This window comes from Manis pentadactyla, chromosome 15, assembly GCF_030020395.1.
Source record: "Manis pentadactyla isolate mManPen7 chromosome 15, mManPen7.hap1, whole genome shotgun sequence".
Classification (NCBI taxonomy): Eukaryota; Metazoa; Chordata; class Mammalia; order Pholidota; family Manidae; genus Manis; species Manis pentadactyla.
In genome coordinates, this window is record NC_080033.1 from 83,047,504 (window position 1) to 83,064,173 (window position 16,670).

The window sequence follows — 16,670 nt, forward strand, 5'->3', positions numbered from 1 at the left end:
ATCCAGGGACCCCTGGCCAAGAGCCGTGCTTTGGCTGCTGAGAGCTGTGGCACCTGAAGAGCTCCATGAGAAAGACCAGGTAACCGAGTACTTGATCAGAACCCTGCCAGGCTGGACCATTTCCACAGGAACCAGAAAGAAAGCAAAGCACCCAGTTTTATGTGAAAATTATTCTCCCTTACAATGAAATACTGCAGTCAGAAAAGGCATTCTGATAAAGAATTAGGTCGATGACATCAGTAACATTAATACTGATTACTTATCATCTGTGCAAACAATTTTTCCTTAAATTCTTAAATAATTTTGTATCATTCACACCAGAATTCTGGAAGCTATTTTATGAGCACCAAATACTACCATCAATAAAGTACATTGGGTCCTCCATTCTTAAATTAGGGAGCAGTGACAAAAGATGTCACAAGAGCAAGTCTACACCAAGTGCCAAAATCACAATCAAATCAAATATCTGCCCTAATATCACAAGAGCAAGAACTGCTCCAGGAATCTGGGGAGAGATAAGGAACAAAAAACAGCTGGTCAAAACAATAATGAAGACAGGAATATGCAAATTATGAGAACAAAACAACTCCAGCCAATGCCTTCTCACCTCAAAATACAAAAGGCTTATCAATACATTCTCAAAACAGAGCCTCAAATTCAAAAGACCTGGTCTTCACCATCCTGACAGCTAAGACTTGTCTCAAACCTTATAAACCCAACACAATCAGGATAGTCATGCTGCCCTGAAGGGTGGTAACAGAATTCTTAATAGGAAGAATGACAATGTTTCACATTATTCTCTCTTTTTAGGTTGTTTATAAAATCAATAACATGATTTGCTTTATAATAAAATTACTATTTACATGTCAGCATGAGAAGAAATACAGCTAGACCCTGGCTAGACCTGGAGAGGTGCCTGGACACTGACAGCCCAGGCCTGCCTCTGACCAGCCCAGGCATGTGGGCAGGTCCTGACTCAAGCGGGCGCGGCTCTCAAACAACAACTACAGACGCTGAGGCTCCGCAGCAGGGACTGGTCTGCCCAAAAGGACTTCCCCCAGATCCCACACCTCACCAGGTGGATGGTTCTTCCAGAGAGAGGCTCTGGCAACTCCTTCCTGCCAGAGCAACCAGGACGACTGCCAGGGGGTGCACAGGCAGGAGGAGAGACCAGGGCCACCAGCCCCTCCCCACCCAGTCCTCTCCCCTGACTTAGTATTCCCAGACCCACTTGTGCTTCAAGAAACTCCTTCGCGCTCAGAGAAGACAGTCCAACAGATGCCTTCCCCTTTCTCCTGACCCACAGAGGGCCTCCAGCCCAGAAAGGTCCACTGGCTTTGCAAGTGGCTGGGCCGCACAGCACTCACTACTGGGCCTGCTCTTTGTCATCCTGAAGGGCTTTCACCTCAGAAAACATGCATAATTACAAATTAAAATCTTGACAAACTTAAGTAACCAGTAATTTTTTCAGGGTTATCTAGACAGAAATAGAGAAATCCCTCTAAAATAAAAATACCCACCAAACACTGGTCCCTCAGTGTGTGAAACCTTTCATTTACTTAGAAAGACTGACCAGTTTGACACCTCTCAAAGGTCAGGATTGTACTGCCTTTAACCCAAGGCTACTTCAAAACATGCAGAACACAAATCGGACACAAATGGTCTTTAAAAGTAAATCAAAAGCCCCCATCCATCTTTGGTGCGAGCCAGCAAAATTTCACCTTAAAGCAATGTGGCAAAATTGAAAATGTAAACACCCCCAAGTTGTTGACCTAGCAACTCTAGGAGCTTAACCAGTGGGTCATGCTTACACATGTGCACAAGGACCTACTCTGCTACAGAAAAGGCCCTGGAAAATAGGGGCACCACCAGGAAAAGTCAAGAGGGTCGTGCAATGTCCACAGTACTAGGGAAAACCATGAGGCAGCTCCAAGAGTGAGTGCAAGGGAGCACGGGAGTACCCGTGCCACCGCCTGACATCACTCACACACAGGCACATGCAGGGATGAGCCACAAAGGCATGTGTGTGGGGGCCAGCTGCCTCAAGCACAGCGCTGGAAGGCCGGGACCGGGAGCAGACTTCCCACGCCAGCCACACCAGGAAAACCACTGTCACAACGGAAAAGGCATGAAGATAAAAGCAAAGCACCCTCAGCTGTGTGCAGATAACAGCCTGCAAAGCGCTCATCACCAGTGATGTCCACCCACCACAGCACCGCGTGCTTTTCTCACTAAAGCAGGAAACCTCTCTGCTCTCTGCTGTTTGACCTGAAAATTCTAGCCAACCTCTGTCAAACATTAAGCTTTTTACTGTTCAAGTCACCTGTATATGCCCTACCGCAGAAGTGGGCCAGACCTAAATGCTCGGACTACACACCCCATAAGAGTCCTGAGCTCTGAGCTGGGAAGCACAATCCTAGTGCCTCCACAATCACCACGAAGCAGAGAGTAAGCACATGGCCTCCCTCCTCCCAAACCACATCCTCTCTTCACCTCCCATGAACCTGGCTCTCTCAGAGGCATCAGAAGAGCTGGGGTACAGACCAGACATGGTTCTGACTTCCGAGTCCCTTTGGGCAGACCTAGCCCACTGCATCAGAGAACATAAGCATGCACAGACTAGCTTACATACATGCAGACTAGCACACAGTACCCACTGGCAATGTGTACTAATGGATTTCTTGAAGCTTAAAGCTACTCAAGAATGAAAGGGGGAAAAAATGGGTGGAAGCTATTCCATGAGCATCTACTAATGAAAACAAACAGCTGAAGAAACAAAGTGAGAAAAAAGTTCTCATCTATCATTACAGGGAAGGAGATTAGCAAGTCAAGTCTACATGTCTGAAACCATGCACTAGGGAGTGTATAAGCATCGAGTAAAAAGCATTTTTCCACTAATTTCGTATTAACATGAGCACGTAGAAGGGGTGGGACAGCACAGTGCAGAAGGCACTGGTCAGCCCCGAGGTCCACAGCCTGTCTCCTCTCCACCTACTGAGCCTGAAGCAAGAAATAACCCCCATGCAGCACACAGTCACTGCCACACCTAAGCAAACACTCACAAACATTGCCTCACGTCGCTTCATATTTAAGTGTTCAAATGTCCCAGAACATTTTTTAAAAGCCATTTTGTTCCCTCCCTCCAAACCACGATCCAAGCAAGATTTCATCGTTGCATACTGCCATTAACACAGACTCAGGTTAAACATCAGGGAAGAATACTTCAGAGACGATGCTGTGAATCAGTCTTAGTTTGATCACCTGGCAAAGTGGGGACCACCAGGTCTTCCCACTATAAAGACACACATGTCCCTCTGCAACCAAGAAGTAATCTGTGAGGTGATCCTTTTCACTGTGTGAATACTCTGAACCAAAAACTCTACCCACGAAGGCAAAAATGTCTAATCAACTCTAATCAGGCCTTTCGGTCTAACTTTCAGTTTACAGGAAACACAAGACAGAGAAACAAGTTAAAGAACAACCAGGAAAAGCCGGCCATCTCAGCAAGGAACGTGAAGACAGAACAAAGGAGGGAGGGCGCTTGACATTACAAAACACTGGAGACCACGGAGAGGTAGGCCCAGGCACACTCCGCGCAGTCAGAGTCTGTGAAGGGCCTGGTGGATGCCAGTACGGGGCAGGATTTTCTGGGTGTGACGCTATGCTGAGGGCACAGGAGACCATCGTTCTACGGCATGTCTGCAATGGTGCAGTGTCATGAGGATTATCTCTCACTTCCAAATTGTCAGGCAACGCATACACATGTGGAAAGAGAGCCAACATAGCAAAACAGGAACAAGGTGGGATCCAGAAGGTAGCACATGATCACTGCATGCTTCCTCCCACTTCTCCATGCTTCTGAAATTTTTCATGTTAAAAAGCTGGGGGAAATAAGAACACATCAATTTTTTTGCCGAAGTTTATTGGACTAACAGGTGCTTACAAAATCAGTTATTTAAAGTCCTCCTTAAACTATGTATCAGACGACACACTGTCTATTCTGTGAAGTGTGAAGGAGGCCATGTGACTGAGGCACTGGCCTCCCTGTGAGCCCCTCTCGGCGAAGTCTCTATACTCGGTTTCATTAAATCACAGCGTTCTACTTGCATTCTGAACAAGTATTTTACTTTGCTAAATACTATTTCCACTAAAAAGAGTATGGAAGTGTGGAAATAAGCTTATGAAATAAAAAAAATTAAAAGAAATTGGCTCAACTGAAGCTTTTGTGGACCTGCAGCTTCTTTTAAGTATGCCCACACAATAGTAATAAACAAATACAGTAAAACAGTAACTTAAATCTAAATAATGCATATAGGATGTTCATTTCACCATTCTGCCTACTGCTCTGTACTTTCTTTTATTTTGTAATAAAAAGTCAAAAACAAATGCTCCTTAAAAAAAAAAAGTTACTGATGCAGCTGCCATAGAAACAGTGCTTGTCTATTTCACTTAGCATAATGCCTTTAATGTCTATCCCTATTGTCACAAACGATGAAGATCGCCTCATTTTTTATGACTGAATAATAGTCCCTCCTCTCTCTCTCTCCCCCCTACACACACGCACACACACACACACACACACACACACACACACACACACACACACCTTCCTTCCTTATCCATTCACCCACTGATGGACATGTAGGGTTGCTTCCACATCTTAGCTGCTATAAATAATGCTGCTGTGAACATGGGGGTGCAGATCATCTTTTCAAGTTAGTGTTTTCACTTCCTTTGGATATATTCCCAGAAATGGAATTGCTTGATCATATGGTAGTTCTATTTTTAAGTTTCTGAGGAAGCTCCATACTGTTTTCCATGGTGGCTGCACCAGTTTACACCCCCAATAGTGCCCGGTATGCTAGCATTTGTTATTTGTCATTTGAGGACGGTTATTCCAACAAGAATGAAGAAGTGTCTCATTTGCGTCTCCCTAAAGACTAGTAACGTTGAGCGTCATTTCAGGCACCAGTCTGCTTTTGTATACCTTCTCTGAAGAAATGTCTATTCAGATAATTTTTTTATTTTAACTGGGTTGTGTTTTTGGTGTTGAATTGTAGTTCTTTTATTTTGGTTATCAGCCCCTTGTCAAATACATGACTTGCAAATATTTTTTTCCCATTTCATAGGTTGTTTTTTTTCACTTTGTTGATGGCTTTCTTAGCAGTGCATGAATTTCTTTCTTAAGGAAAGCACCATGAAGCCAGGAGAGTACATGTGATAATTTAACAATAGAACATTAATATATATTAACACCTGGAATGAACTTGACTTTTACATTTTACATTCCAAAGAGTAATTTTTCTAACTTAATCAGACAGTGACATCTGAGAAAGGTGTCCATGCTGGGATGAAACCACTGTCTCACCCGCACCATACTCTATGGCCCAGCCTACCCGGGGCACACGGGACCCTGGCATGCACCCCCATGAGGGGAGCGGGGCAGCCACTGGCTGAAGGTGCAGTGAGCATCACCACAAGAACCTCACAGATGCCAGCGTCATCAGACAGGATCAGCTAGTAGTAAGGAAGGTCTACTTCTCTCAATTATACACTAGGTTTCCAGGTCAAATTGTGAATTTCTTTAATTCAGAGAAAAATCTTGTGAACTGAGCCCCAACTATTGAGATTGTCTATCAGCACTACATCGTAATAAGATGACAGAAGTAATTGTTTTCAACAGTATAAGCTACAGTTCAGGAAATTTGACCACAGATGACAAATATCTGCAGGGGAAGCTTTAAAAAGGACTCTGAGATGTTGGTGAGGACACAGGTTCCTAGCTTCAACTGTCAAGCTACTGCTTGTCAACTGAGGTGTGGGCTGGAATGAACACCTGCCAGGATCTGCCCAGAGTAGGCACATGGCAACGTAATTCTATTTGCTACAAACCTCAGCCTCTCCCTTTACATGCCCACAGCCAACTTGCAGCCTCCCCTAAGAGGTCTAAAGCTGTCATTTTTAAAATGAGGTAAAGCTCAGAACCAATGCAGCAGGTAGCCGATATCTGGTATCCCTGTATCTATTATTTAATGCTCTGCCACAGTGTAAAATCTCACACCGCTTTGGCCCACAAGCAACTCAACAGGAAAAGCAGATCTGAAGACAAGAGGGAAGTACAGACGGTATCTCCTCACCTTAAACCCAAAAGCCCAGGACCCAGCCTTCAGCCCCAGGTGCAAAAACTTCCAACCCCAATGGCCTCAATTAGCCAGCCGACTTTACTCTGTGTAACCCAATCCACTGAAAGCATCCGTGGACTAACAAACCACACAGCCTCACGCAGGGTACAGAGGTCAAACAGAAGCACAGGTGCACAGGACCACAAAGGTGCCTTCCAAGAGGCCACTGTCCCACCCTGCATCCCGCTGACAGGCAGTCATCAAGCAAAAGGGAGAACCAGGGTCAGACTGCAATGCCTGGAGCCTCTGAATGCAGGGCCAGGACTGGCGCTGTGACAGCTGAAACAGCCGCCCATCAGGCAAACAGCAATCGTCCACCAGTGAAAAGGTAAAATGCTCTCATGTACGGAGAGGTTGGTAACAGGGATTTAGGACTGTGGAGTGTTTAGGAAAACAAACACAGTAAGTCAGAGCACCACACCGGCACTCCTGAGCCCTGAGGCGACTCCCTTCAAGGGCACTGGTGCTGGTGCTGGGCACCTGCAAGGGTCAGGCTAACCAGAACACTTGCTTTAAGCACTTACTTTACAGCATTCCTGCAGTTTGGCTGCATGCCACTTAAGGCCTGAGAGAAACAATACAGACAAGAGACAGTCACCCAAGGGACACTCCCTAAGCCAGACGCTGTGTGTTCCTCTGCTCGCCGACAAGCAGGCCAAAGGCAGAGTTCTCACAGACAGCACAGGGAGAGGCTTTGACCAGCAGGACAAAGGCACATTCTACCAACTTGGAGCCAATCGCCAGCACTCTCACACTTAGGTAACATGACTGGCACAGGTCCAACCTATTACATGTTCCTCGCAGAATATTATGTATCTCCTGCCAAGTATTCATCCTCTCTCAGGCCAGAGCCCTTTTTTAAAATCCTGACTTTTAAGTTTCATCTTTCAATCAAATACTGATCAGGTATCTATTGATATGCACAGAACGATGGGAGATACAAAAAAACCCAATCCAAGATAAGCCTCACAGTGTATTTGGGCAAATTAACAGGATCGCCATTCTTCCTTCCAGGCTCCCTCTACCAGCTGGTCCTACCTCTCCAGCCCCCAAAATCTCCAGCCCCTCCTATTATGGACCGTAGCCTGCAGTTCATCTTACCTTGGAAAAAAACACTTGACAGCAAAAACCAGACTGTCTTGGACATGAGAGACGCTCCAATCAGACCACTGCTGAGCTGAACTGCCACCAGCCTTGGCCCCCAAGGGGCTCTGCCTGAAAGCCTCCCCCAGACAGCATTTCCTCTCTTGCTGTGCGGCCCATTCCTCCTTCTGCGATGCAAGCACCAGTGGGCCAGGGCGTGTGCATCTGTCACAGGTCTGCAGAGCCAACGTGAGTGTGACATGCACCAGACAGCCTCCCCTTCCTGTCCTCCTATAAAACTGCTCACCACTTTTTTTGTCTGCTTACCCTCACGTTTTCAAGCATTTTTATATAAAACACCACCCAGTCTTCACAACTTGCCCGGGCAGCGCACTGTGAGAGCCCCCACCCCATTTTGAGATTTTCCAGATCCTCTGAGGAACACTGCAGCCCACACCACTCTTCCCACAGGGAGACATCCTCGCTGACAGGCCTCCATGAGGCTCTACTGTCAGCACTGCAATCCTCAGCTACTTTTCTGGGATGGGCATTTCTGTCATTTATTCAAATTCATGTATTGTTCCTAGAACAAATTTTAACCTATCATCCATTTCTAACTGTTTTACATTTTTCCCTGGAAAATGGTGTTCCTATTTTCTCTTAACACCGTTTCTAGAGAGACACCTTGTTTAATTAAGTCTGGTATTTATCCCAAAACAGGGGAGGCGGGGCAGGGTGCACAGTGACCTTGCATTCACCCCGCATGAGCAGTGGCCAACCTGCACCAGCAGCTCTCTGCCAAACGACTGGAGTGTCCCAGCGCAGGCCGGGCACTGCACCACCTGGCATTCCCCAGACACTCTGACTTCCATCCCTCCCCACCACCCTCAACTTCTGACCCGTCTCCTGCCTCAGGCATCGTAAGGCCTCCTCAGCAGGCCAGTCCAGGCTTCATCATTCCAAGTCACACACAGCTGGACTCCAGTATGGTCTCCTCACCTCCATCCACCACCTCTTTCACTCATGAGCTCCATGTTCAAACAGGTCTGGGTGACATGGCCACTTTGCGTTCTGCCCTCTCAGCCTGTGGCCAGAGCCTTCCCACAGTCTATCGTGGCCACCGTATCCTACCAGCCTTCTGCACACTGACATCCACCATTGCTAAACAGCACTTCCTCCATTACATCTCCCAGACTGCTGAGCCAGAAATGCTTTCTCTCTGAACTCCCACCTGTTTTCAGAGTAACCTGGGTCCTTCTCCCTCCTTGATCTCAGAGCAGGGCCATATCCCAGTCATCTATTTTCTACAATACAGCCTCATACAGTGAGTAACCAAAAAACATCTGACTACATCAGAAAAAGCTGAGACTGTGTAGTCTTAGAAGCCCATTCCATGAAACAGTAACTCACCCAACTGTAGAAGAGACAGAACTGTTCCCCAGCATAGAGCGGCCCACACCGGGAAAGGAGACACACAGGAAGTCAGTCGTGCAGTGCTGTCCAACTGCGCCCGATGCCCTTCACAAAGATAGGAAAACAACACAAAGAAGGACGGAAGGCTGAGGAACTGTTAATGACGGCGGAATCTAAGGAGCCATGATAAGTAAGTGCAACATGGGGTCCTGGAACGGTAAAAGACCTTAGTGGAAAACCAGGTGAAATGCAAACCAAGTCTGGGGTTTAACAGCAACACACCAACATTAATTTCTTAGCTCTGACAACCTTTCCACTGTTACCTAAGATGTTTAAGTCAGGGAGCCTGGATAAAGAAAACTGTCTTACAGAATTCTCCTACTACTTTTGCAACTTTGTGTATCTAAACTTATTCCAAACTAAAAGTTTATTTAAAACAAGATCTTGTCCAGAGCCTGTATTTCCACCACACTCACTCCTCTCCCATCTATGCCAGACTACACAGCTGACCAACAGCACCAAGTCCTTCCAAGAGCTGAGACAGTTCTGGTGAACCGAGGTAAAGCCCCAGAGCGGGTCACACTGTGACCTGATCCAACCTCATCTGTTACAACAGCATCCACATAATCCTAGTGTGGTGGGAAGAACAATGCCCCTAATGAGGTCCACATCCTAATCCCTGGAACCTGAGGATATTTTAGATTACACGACAAAGTGTAATTAAGGTTGCATATGGGGTTAAGGTTACCAATCAGCAGGTGAGGAGACTAGCCTCGACTATCCAGTCGGCCCACTGGAATCATCACAGGGTCCTTAAAAGTGGAAGAGAAAGGCAGAAGAGATATAGTCAAAGATGGCGTGACTTTAGAAGAAGGCTAGAGAGATGCACCACTGCAGGCTTTAAAGATGGGGCAGGGGGCCTTGGACAAGGAACATGAACAGCCTCTAGAAGAGGACGAGGTAATGGAGTCTCCCAAGAGCATTCAGAAGACACCAGCCCTGCTGACTCAACTGTAGCCCACTGGGTGAGACCCAGAGGAGCCCATGTCAGGCTTCCAACTCACAGAACTTTAAAACAATAATCTGTATTGTTTCAAGCCACTAAATTTCTGGCAATTTGGTACAGCAGCAATAGAGGACACTGAAATGTAAAAACAAGCATTTCTCCCAACTCTGAGAGCCTGCTTCCCTCCACCCTTCGCAGCCTTCTGTGTCACCACTTATAACATCCCCCATTCAACCTTTGTCCCTTGAGCCAACATATCTGGAGGCTTAGAAGAAAACTATCAAGGAAAAGGGGAGGCTAGAGATTCATTCTAGGACAGATTTTTCTCCCCAACTTTCTAAACATTTACTGTGCCATTAGTCTTTACTTAAATATCCTTTCTTTAAAAATTTAAGTTACTGCTTCAACAGTCTTCTTTAAAAAGTCAGTCATCTGATGAGAACCCAAGTTTAGCAGAATCAGATCTAATCACTTCACCAAAGGAAAATAAAGTTTGCATGTAAGTCTTATTAAAGTTACATCTGTTGAAAATTACTTAAACTATGAGTATAAAGCACATATCACTTTTCTAAGTTTCATACTAAAAGATAAAGGAAACAATTCAAAGATTACCTTTCTCAAGTGTAAGGGGGAAAAACTATAAGAAAACATTTTGAGTTTTAGCATACTTCATACATTAGCACTTGACTAAAAAACTTCAAATTTCATATGGACTATTCTTAAGTAATGAAAACACCTATGTAGGTAATCTAAATACATTAGAAGCAAATAATACACCTCTAGAAAAGAAAAAATTCACCAAGTCTAAAATTCCCTGAAACCAGAATCTCCCACAGGGCTGTGGAACCCTGACCTCATACTGCAAGTTCCTAACAGTGTTAGGCCCCCAAAGCTGGTTTTCTCCTTTGTAATCATCCAAAAAGACAACATTTTTAAAAAGTCTTCAGGACATCCTTTAATTAGCCAAGCATTTAAGTAATTAAAAAAAGTTACTCCTTTCAAGAGTGTTGCTTTGGAGTTTTTTTTGTTGTTTTTTTATTTTTACTTCCTGTTTTACAGGATGTAAAACCACACTGAGAAACACAGTACATACAGCAAGACTTAATTTCTTAAGAGTAATGAGGTCCTCACTGCTTTTTTCACCCTATTTTAGATACGTTTACACAGTACAGCCATAATGATCTCAAGCCTCCATAATCATCCAGAATTAAAGTCTTGTTTATTTTGCTAGATATGAATGCAGTACAAAAAACTAATCAGAACTTTAACCAAAACCTTATGAACCAAGCACCTTATTCAATCTTCTCATTACTTAGAAATATTCAGTATTCCAGGAAGTCAGCACTCTGGTTCTAAAAATGCCATTAGGAGGAAGGGGGAACACTACTAATGAGCTGAAAAAAAAATTATTTGCTACATTGTTGATAAAAACCTCCTATCATAAAGTTATTGACCATTTACAAGTTAAATTTAATTCCAGCCATTCTTAAAAGTCACATTTTTTTTTTAGGTAAATACTTTAAGGGGAGATTTTATTTAACCTTGACCAAAAATTTTGATCCAGATGATCAAAAATGTTTCACATTGAGAAAAGGTCACATTTTTATATACGGCCCTGGTGCACACTGGTTTCTTCACAATGGGGAAGGGCGCCTACAGACTTCCAGGATCTGCACAGAAGCCAACAGGGAGCGGGAAAGCTGGGTCTTTGCCCTGAGCCGGCCGGCAGCGCAGCCAGCACCCCCAACAGGCACCCCACCTCCACAGCCGCTATGCTTGGGGATGGGGGGCATCGAAGCAGCCTGGGCCCCCCTGCCCTGCATTTTCAGTCCTTTCAGCCCTTGAAAAACCTTAGCTGTGGTTAACAAGACAGACTTATTTTATTTGCACACCAAAACTACTTAACTCTTTAAAGTCACACGACTAGCTTCCTGTCAGATTCCTAAATTGTGGAATGGCATTTTTAAGTGTTTTCACCCACAACCAAACCCCTCAATCCTTACCTAGAGTCAAAACCACACAAATCCAACTCACTGTTACCCAAAAAAATCACATCTCTACCACTCAAATTACACCCATAATAATCTTTTCAGAAGCAACGTTTTTGCTAATTACATAACAGGTTTATTTTCTTTTTTAATTTAGAAAACATTGACTTCAGTGGAGAAAAATAACACAACTCCATTTTGGTGTCTTTCTCTCTAAAGAGATTATTCTTTTATTCTTTTCTTCATTAAAATGCTAAGCTGGGGTGGGGGAATGTTAAGGGTGAGGTCACTTCCATTCCAGAGAATTTGCATGTGAACCAAGGCTTTGGCTTCAGTGCCCTGGGAATCCACCAGGACATGAAGCCATTATTTATGTGACATTTGGCCAGAAGGTCCTTTAAGTTCTAGATGAAATACCTAAGGACCATGTACAGTGTTAGCAAACTACGCTGTTTGCTGTACTCAAAAGCAGTTCTACTAAAACTCTTTCACAGAAAGCATTTTTTTCTTCCCACAAAGACAACCTTCCCTTTAATTTCCCTTTATCTCCTGTGCACCAATTTTAAAAGCCATGTCCCACACTATGATGTAAACTGTAAAGGCAAACTTGCAATGGAAACAAATGGGGAAATACCTGAAATGTTCACAGCATAATTCCTAGTCACCCAAATAAATTAAAGTTCATGATTTAAAGCTTCCCCTTTCAAAATTACTCAAATACTTCTCTATACAGGCTTTATAAACAATTCAACAAATTATTTCTTGAATCAATCTACAACTACTGTCATGCCTTACACTGGCCCTGAGTGACCAAAGAAACCATCCGATCATGATTAAGTTTAAGCCCTTCTACTGTGGGACCATAGGAGAAGTAACCAAACGACACGTTTGATCAATGGCGTGAATGTGGCTGTAACAAGGCAGAGTGGCACCTCCCTTGAGAGTGATGATTCAGAAGCCTAAGAGGAAGCAATATTTAACTAAGACCCAAAAGCAAGTTATCTTGGAAGTTTTTTGAGGTAGTGAGGGGAGACCTGCAATGGAGGTGATGAGGACTTAGCAGGACCCTGGCCCGGAGGACCAGTCTGTGTCCTGGCCAAGAGAGGGTAAGGCACAGGGCTGTCAAGGAGATGCCAAGACCAAGGTAACTGAAGCAGGAGGCGCTAAGGGGGAGCGACAGCCTGAGGAGAGGGCTCATACAACCCACACTAGGCCATCAATGATCATTTCGATCATTAGCATAACATTTGCAGTTCTAGCACATATAAAACAGTATTTGGTCCAAAGGTGAATTTACAGAAAATTTTAAATATGAAAAGGGAAGGAGTTAAGAAAAGCACATAAGAATAAAAACAGACATGTAAGTAAGTACACAGCTCAGTCTGACTCCAGCTTAAAAGATACCATGAATGAGATCCATCAAACAAAAAAAGAGCACTTAGGAATAGAAACATCTATATCAGAAGTAAAAAGTAGTTGTTAAAGTAGATCATTTCCTAAGCCTAAAAAGGCTTTCTGTGCTGGTTATCTCTAACTGCCTGAGCTCCAGGAGCTGAGGATTGATACCCTCTTTCACTGAGTTTTAAGATAAAACTGGAAAAGTCCAACTGCACAGAAATTCCATTTGAAATTCAAATTAAGAGAACACATACTGAAAACATTTCAAGACAGCAATTTCAGTTACTTGAGTTCAATTTTTTAGTAAAGTTTTATAAAGGGGCCAAGCTCAATCCCCATAGAACACTAACAGCAATAAACTGACATAGCAAGTGGTCAGACAAGTAATGAATCATCATTTTCACCTATTAACCAACAATATCTTGCTATTAAAAGTAGTTCATTATACTTACCAGTTGAGGGAATGAAGGGACTTAATACAGTGTAATCGACAGATCAAAACACTCTGGCAACAAATAGAGATGATGCTCAGAACCAGCATTTACTTACACTCTCTAATTATTTTATTTAATTGATGATGGGCTCATTGCCCATATACAAAATAACTCTCTTATATTTGGTGAAACATAATCTCACGTGTCAAATAGACTTAAAAACCCAAGGCACACAAAGCTTCTTGAAAAATATTCTCAAATCCAAGTAACACACTTTAATTCTATCTGTAGAAAGTTCTACTTGTCACTGTACCAACACTGTAATTACAGCTCACATGACAGCTACTAGTCATAAGTAGCCCATCTGGCTTAGAGAGATGAAAGGCTCTCTGGTGCAGCGTGATGAACATGGCCGATCCATAGAGAGGCTAGAGAAAGACGTCTGACCATGGCATTGCAAGGAAGCTGACAAGGTTAGAACTCCAAGGAGGAATTCAAGACAATGTGACACCTTTAAAAACAAACTTCTGGTAAATTTTGTTATGTGTATTTTGCCACACACAAAAAAAAATTTCTTTTGAAAGACAAAAATTCCAGAAAGTTTCAAATTCAGCAATATCTTCGGGGAGCTTAACTAACTCAAGAGGCATGCACAAAGAACACAGAAAACTGTCATAGCAACTTGGCCTTTGTTTCCCCATCCCATTCCATTCAGGAGGCCATCCTATCAAAGCAGACCCTGCTCTTAGGCGTGAAACTACAGAAAGAACAGAACAACCGCTGAATGGAGGGTGGGGGAGGGAACGCCAAAGACAGGGATCCCACTCAAGGATCACAACCAAAGTTGAGCAAGATGTTTTTCCTTTTTCCTTTAACTACACTTCCAAAATAATATCACAGTACTTGTGCAATCATTTTCAAAAGACACAAACACAACTCTAGGTCTTCCAAGACAGCAACATTTAGTAGGAGAAATCAAGGTCCCAAAAGCATCAATAAACAGTTTCAGGGTTTGTCACTTAGTGCTACCCAGGTTATACCACTGACTGGGTTTGCACGAACCAAAAACAGAGGCTGCTTCAACGGCACTTTTTCCACAAGGAGTATCATCTTACACGGCTTTGGGGAATGAGCCTCATCCCCCCAAAAGGACCAAGATATCTTAAGTTTACAATTCAACAACGGTGCACACTTTCACTTCTCAGTTGACAAGGAATGTTAAGGATACTGCTCAAATCACTTCAGAAAACTCGCCATAAAACAAAGCCTGTCATGTTTTCTCCCTATCCAGACATTTGCAAAACCACCCTGTTAGTGCAAAAGGATATAAAACTTCGCTTGACCTGTACAAAGCATGAAACCTAAGCATGCTGCTTCTTGACTGTTAGAAGGAAAATGGCTTTTAAAGCATAGTTCCTCGTAGGCCAACTTAATCTTCAAAGCCTCCTCCCAAACTCCCTGGAAGTCCGGACACAAGACTAGCTTTCCGAAAGCACCACAGAAGCAGAAAACCTTGATGGGACATCAAGAAAGGAGCAGTCGTCAAATTAAGACTCCCCCCAAAACGGCAGAGATACAAGATCTAACAGCACAATCCCTCTTTGAGAGGGGACTGAATCCCTGTGGTAGCACCAACCACACACACACACACACACACACACACTCTCTCTCTCTCTCTCTCACTTTCTCACTCACACTCACACACACACACACTCACAGCTACCGCCCTGCCAGGGGATGATGAAATGAGGAACGGAAATTAACATTTCAGGCAACGTCTCACATTGTTCCTTGAGGCCAAGGGCTGCAGCGGCCGCCGACACCGCCGCCGCTCCCCCGCCCCCCAGTCCCGCCTCCCCTCCCCCCGAGGCGACACCCCCGCGCCGTGCCCCGCAGTCCTGCCCCGCCGCAAGCCTACGCGCCTCCCGTACCCCGGCGCCCCCACTCCCCTCCAGGGCCCCGGCTCGCCCGCCCCCTCCAGCTCGGAGCCCGAGAGCCGCCTGCTCCCATTTCAAAACAGCGATAATAATAGGGACGCCGGGAATAACAACTACAACCGACACCGTGAAGGGCCCCCTCCCGCGGGTCAGAGGTCGGCGCCCCGCTCCCCGCGCCCGGAATCCACCTCGGCCCCTCCCGGCTGCCCAGACCCCTTCCCCGGGCCCACCTCGGCCCGAGAGCTGCCCGGGCGCCCCAAGCCCACTGCGGGCCGCTCACGGCGGCCGGGTCCTCAGGCCCACCCAGAGCCCACCGTTCGCCTCCCAGGCCCACCCCGGAGCCCCAAGGCCCTTCACGGCTGCCCGGGCCCCCAGGCCCACCTTCGGCCCCTCACAGCGGCCCCGGGCCCCTCGGGCTCATCCGGAGCCCCCGTCGGCCCCCAGGCCCACCCAGAGCCCGCCGTCAGCCCTTCAGCTACCTGACTCCCCGGAGGACCCGCGGGCCCCAGGCCCGCCGTCGGCCCCTCCCGAGAACCCGGGCCACCGGAGCCCGTCGCACTGCTCCGCCCGGTGGGAGGCCTGCAGGCCGCGAGGCCGCCCCCACGCCCCGGCGCCAGCCGACTCCCTCCCGTCACGGCGGCTCTCACCGGCTCCGACTGCGCGGCTCCGCGGGCTCAGCGGCGGCGCGCGGGCGAGGCCATGCAGCCCCGGCCCGTCTCCCGGCCGCGGCCCGAGCGGGAAGGCGGCGGCGGCGGCTCCGAGCGCCCGCGAGGCTGGGAGGCCGGCGGGAGCGAGCCCGCCCTCGGGCGCGGCCGGGCGCGGGCGGCGCCGCGGGGCGCGGGCGCTCACTGAGGGGGCGTCGAGCCGCGCTCTCTGCGGCGGCGCCTCCCCGCCTGGGGCCCTCGCTCCATCGCGCTCCAGCACGGGAGGCCTCTGGCTCCGGGACCCGGCGGCGGCTGCGGCGGGCGCCGGCCGCATGAGACGACGCCGCCCATTGGCTCGCCGTATCCGCCTCCGCCATTGGCCCGCCGCGGCCGGGCACAGGACTGCGCACGTCACGGCGTCGGGGAGGAAGTGCGCCTACTGGGGTGAAGGGGCACCAGCGAGATTGACAGCTTTTGTGACAGACCTGAGGCGGGACCAGAAAGACGTCCCGGAACGGATTGGTCAAGGTCTTGCGTCGGACCGCTCGGGTCGCTGGTGCAGCGAACGGATGGATTGGCTGCCTG

General features: G+C 46.6%; 1 protein-coding gene across 7 annotated transcripts in view; it reads right to left on the reverse strand.

The window, feature by feature from the left end:
* The window catches only part of ANKRD11 (ankyrin repeat domain containing 11), a 180,820-nt gene extending 164,570 nt beyond the window's left edge, over positions 1-16,250 (reverse strand). For 3 of the 7 annotated variants that reach the window (XM_036924281.2, XM_036924275.2, XM_036924280.2), the window contains exon 1: positions 16,089-16,249. The gene's annotated coding sequence lies outside the window, so the exon portion shown is untranslated. Of the gene's footprint in view, positions 1-16,088 lie in introns of all 7 variants that reach the window. The other 4 variants (XM_036924279.2, XM_036924278.2, XM_036924277.2 and 1 more) reach the window with 2 other exon arrangements.
* Positions 16,251-16,670: the final 420 nt, after the last annotated feature.